At 34.1% G+C, this 5,133-nt stretch overlaps 1 long non-coding RNA gene across 1 annotated transcript; it reads right to left on the bottom strand.

Annotated features, from left to right (window-relative positions):
• Positions 1-3,178: 3,178 nt before the first annotated feature.
• On the bottom strand, positions 3,179-4,331 carry LOC145108763 (uncharacterized). Its single transcript, XR_013708531.1, has 3 exons — positions 4,247-4,331; positions 4,071-4,155; positions 3,179-3,238 (listed from the first exon to the last, which is right to left on the bottom strand). It is a non-coding gene; the product is annotated as an uncharacterized LOC145108763 (long non-coding RNA).
• Between the last annotated feature and the right edge of the window lie 802 nt (positions 4,332-5,133).

The following is a 5,133-nucleotide window of genomic DNA, read 5'->3' as shown; positions in this document are numbered from 1 at the left end:
AATGCATTATGCCAACCTCACAATCGATGGATTTCCAGACCATCTCGCCACCTCACTACTCCACTACTGTCATCCTGGGCTTACAAGTATTAAGATTCCAAGACCATAAAAACTAGGGTACCCACACCCCATACCAGATTAACACCTCACTACCCAAGTAGGAAGACCTTGTTGTACCCCAAAACACTCTTAAAAAATATAATTCTAAGTCTTTAAGCCACCTCTGCTGATGATAAAGAACTATAACCTTGACCGGAACGGACATACCACCAATCCAACAACCCATTTGCCAACAAATTAATGTTCTCAAAACATCTCCAACAGTTACAATTCAAATTCACTTGACAATCCCAGCGTCTGAACAAATCCATGCGACCAAAGCACCACCCACGCACTACCACTCTTATTATACTAGCGGTAGTGATCGGATCAAAGAGCCTATCAATAATCAACTTAGTTCAAAAATAGTTTCATAAACTAGAAAAATATGGCAACGGATGACTTAAAATTTTGAAATAACATAAACATTTTATACCCACCAAGGATCTTCTTGCAAGTTGTAGAAAGATTTAAACACCAACCAAAGAAGAGGTGAAGAAATGACAACCTTTGTAGTTCTTTGGGTCCTCTTGGAAGGCTTGGAAGTTGATGAAGAATGTGGAACCTTTGAGACACCAACAATGACTCAAGTTGATGAAGATGCTAGTCCATAAACTCTTAAACCCTTAAGTTTTAAGTTCATAAGCAATATAAACTTAAAGAGAGCGTGAAGATGCAAGTAACTTCAAGAAAAGATGAAGAAAAGAGAGAGAGTAACCTCATCTAAGGAGGTTACAGTTTTGAGAGTATGAATCAAGCCTAAAATGAAAGCTTCAAGTCTTGTATTTATAGTAGAAACAATTCCTACTTTTTGAATAAACTAATCAAAAGACCATGCCCTTATTTAAATAATCAAAGAACCATTCTCTCATTTAAATAATCAAAAGGTCATACTCTTATTTAAATATTCAAAGAACCATTCTCTCATTCAAATAATCAAAAGCCCATAACTCTTTTCTTCTTCTCTAATTTTCGAAAATTATATACAAAAGAGAAGAGTTGTTTAAATTTTATAAACTCAAGTTTTATAAAATATAAACTTTGTCTTTTGAGAAAAAGACAAAAGGGTTTCAACTAGTCCATAAAGTTGTACATAACTTATTAATTCATACCATATGAATTATATATAATGTTACTTGCTAATGAAAATTATTATTTCCTAGAAAAAATTATTTCCATTTTTAATTATAAGAGTTTATTGAATATTTATTAAAACCAATTTTTAATAAATAATCAATTGTATCAAGTTGTTGTTAGTGTGACCCATTAGTATCATATGTTAATTAACAACATCACTTTAATATGACTCTTGAGCATAGTAGACCTTTCAATCAGAAGTACCTAAAACAATAAACCGAAACTGTAAGCCAAAGCTTAGCGAGTTCCCCCAAAATACCATCACACAACATATAAAATAGATAGAAAGCATGTTGGGTCCACAACCTCCCAGTTGGATTGCCCTGCTGTCACACCCCCAAACCGGAACGGCAGAAACGTTCGAGGGCGGAGGACGTCATGTACAGTATCACAACAATGCATAATAGTAAAACTAGCAACAACATCATCCATTGCATTAATAGTATAATTTAATACAAGTGTGTTCTGTATAGTTTATAAGACACCAAAAATAAGAATCAAAATAAGAGATGAGTCTTGAATGTGCTCCATCTTCTCATAACCTGGTCATCGGTACCTGTCTACTGGTGACCTGAGAATACAAGTTATTTTGAAAGCGTAGATCAGCATTAAAGCTGGTGAGTTCATAAGTATTTTAGTGTCATTGTTTGTATAAGTTTGAAGAAAGTGTTTGTAAATGTTCGATGTAAAAGTTTGTAAGTGTTTGATGTAAATGTTTGTAAACTTCCTAGAAAATCCTATATTTTCTACTAAAGTAGTCTTCTATCAAGACCCAACTGTTCTTTATGTTTGTTCTTTTGTAAAAGTGTGTGTTTTCCCAAAGTATGACTATCATTACCAAAATATAGTTTTCATTACCGTTTATGTGAGAAGATCACAATGTGAATGAAATCGGAAAATAAAGATGTACTGTAGTTTTATCTATGTAACTACCAATGTACTAACTACCTTAAACATGTTTGTTTAATTGAGGTAAAATGTGATAAGATTGTAACCATACTTGATTGACTAGTATAACACGACGTTTGAGGCATCGAAACTCATATGACATTCGTCACCCATAGACCTGCAGGTCCCACTGTAGCTAGATGCAAGGTGTGGGATGTTCATGTCACACCCCGATCCTTGTCGGAATCGATCAAGGCGTGATATATTGTTCAAAGTCTCATGACAACTATGTTATAATATGATTAGATTCAATTAAGTACTAAGTATGCAAACAAGATCCACAACATACAAATACAAATCCAAATACAAACAACATTTATTACATCAAATTTAAATAGTCTTGTGGATTTCTAGGGCACAACCTATTTTTCATCAACTTCATTCTTCAAATCTGCATCATGGGTAAAAACAGGTCAACTACGAGAGTTGGTGAGTAATCTAATTTTAGTAGAGAAAATTCGTGAAGTTGAAACATTTATAATTTGAAATTTGTTTTCTTTTGAAGTCGGCAAACAATTGTATTTGAGATAACGGTTTATAAATCCAAAATTGATTAACAAATGATAACAACAACAATAAGTCCTCACCCTATATATACATATGTATATATATATATATATATATATATATATATATATATATATATAAATATATATAGGATGGAGCATCTAATCATCAAACACACTCAACCACGTGCGATCAATCACCTTAGCGTCCCAAGGCGGGGTGGTCAACCCAATAGCGCTATTATTGTCCATAACGTACCTCAAGAATACGGGCATAGTCATGGAGATTAGACTAAAAATGGTAATGCACTACAAGTATATGTAGCGTAAACAAACAATAGTTATACAATTAATGACTCACGTATAAATCTCCCAACAATGTCTCAATTGTGATAAAACAATAAAATGAAGTTGGAACATATTAGAACCACATGATACACCCCAAAAGTATTGAAAATTATAAAATATGGGGTAGATTACTCACATTAGTCCCAAAACGAAATGCGTGTGTCGTACGATAGACGGTTCGGGTCAAAATGGCGTAGAACCTAATATAATTAATAGTTTTGGTTTAGAAACTGCTAAACGAGAATAGAGTATTAATACAAATTATAGTTTGTTATGTAAATGTATCATAAACTATACCTATTATAGTTTATCACAACAAGGGTAGTAGTAGTGTTCATAAACTATAATTGTCATAGTTTACCAAATGTTTGTGTATAACGGATGTAAACTTTGTTTATAAAAATTAATTATTTACCATACTTGTGAAGGTAAAAATCCATTTGTTTTCTGATGTATGTCTAATTACCAAGACAAAATGACATATAATGTAATAATATATGATTACATAATGATATACACCTTGCTCAACGAGTTACAAGGCGTAAATGAAATTGATGGTATTTTTTTAGTAATAACGTTTCTGTTACTGTTCTTAGAAAATTTATAGAAAAATCATCAAAGGTCTAAATCAAAAACCGCAAATTCTGAGAGTTTATAAAGTGTGTCTAGTTTGTTCATAAATTTTCTCATGATTTTTAGTGATCTCCAACTTGTGTGAAAATATTCATATTCACAGACTGGTCCGGTTTTGTTTCTGAAATGATAGACAGTTTTGTAAAAATCACCATAAATCGTAGAAAAATCATATGGTGATGTGCAAGTAGTCATTTTAAAGGTATGAACCTGAACTATATGCGTCTGAAACAGTTTTGAAAACTAAAATGCTTAAGTTGACCAAAACAGTCCGTGAATGGAGTTAAACGTTTCTGTTGAAGACTGTTAAATGAGTTTAGTTGTGTTTTTGTTGTTTTAACTTGTATTCCCCCCCTAAAAACTTAAGAAAAACATGAAAATATAGGGTTATGAACTCACCTTATGTGTTATTAGAGGATGGATGTTGGAGAAGAGAAGTGTTCAACCCAAGAACACTTAGAAGATGCCTTGACGAATCGAGAACCTAACATGAAGGTGACGATGTTTGTGTAAGATTCTTATGATTTTGAGTAGAAGAATGTGTAATAATCATAAGAAGAATGAATTATACTTACCAAGAGTGGAAGAAAGCTTTATAATCAGCCTTGGAAGTCTTGGAATTGAGAGAGAATGGTGAGAGAATTTGGAGTGTGATCCTTGGAGGAAAATGAGAGAATGATAAAAGTATGAAGAGAGGGGATGGGTTTTTATACTTAGAAAAGGAGTGGGGCTGGTCATGTAATTGGTAAGAGTTGGTCATGTAGTGGGAAAGAGTTGGCCATGTAGTGGGTGTGAGTGGTGGCATGTGTCATAAAGTAAAGTAAAGTCATCTTTCCACCTCAAGCACCTCCCCCACTAATTATTGGTATGAATGGCCCTAAAAACGTGGGGATTACTGAAATATAGAGTTCTAACTGTAAAAATAAAGTTTTTGGTGAAAATCCCGCGTTAAAATGATGAAAAACGGGCCTAAAACGAAGTCGTAGTCGAAAAACCGGAAAACTTATGACACGCAAAAATGCATGTCGTCTTCTTTTATGACAGGGGCTTCCTTGATACTCATTGCGTGTCATCAACACGCGCGTCGTAAGGTTACGACAGACAAATGTGTGTCGTCTTCCTTTATGACAGGGACTTCGGTCCTGAAGCTTCAGTTTTGGGTCCTTAAGCCTATTTTACCCGTTTTTACCCCATTTCAAGTGGTTTTTGACCCAGTTAAGGGTCGGGATGGCCCGAATGATTACAAAAATTTAAAGGAACTTTTGAGAGAGATTTGGGAGAGATTCGGGAGAGATTTTAATAGAGAGAGGTTGAGTGAAAGAGATTGTGAGAGGTTTCGTTTGTGATCTTTTTGAGTGTCCGGCTTCGCAACGAAAGGTCCATAAACCCCGTTAAGCCATGATTTAGTGTCTTACACAATCCCGATGATTGTGCAATAGTGTTTTATCGCTTTGGTTCGTTG

The sequence above is a fragment of the Lactuca virosa genome, chromosome 4 (assembly GCF_052849685.1).
Source record: "Lactuca virosa cultivar CGN04683 chromosome 4, Lactuca_virosa_CGN04683_v6, whole genome shotgun sequence".
NCBI classification, from domain to species: Eukaryota; Viridiplantae; Streptophyta; class Magnoliopsida; order Asterales; family Asteraceae; genus Lactuca; species Lactuca virosa.
This window is presented reverse-complemented; position numbering and strand designations above follow the sequence as displayed.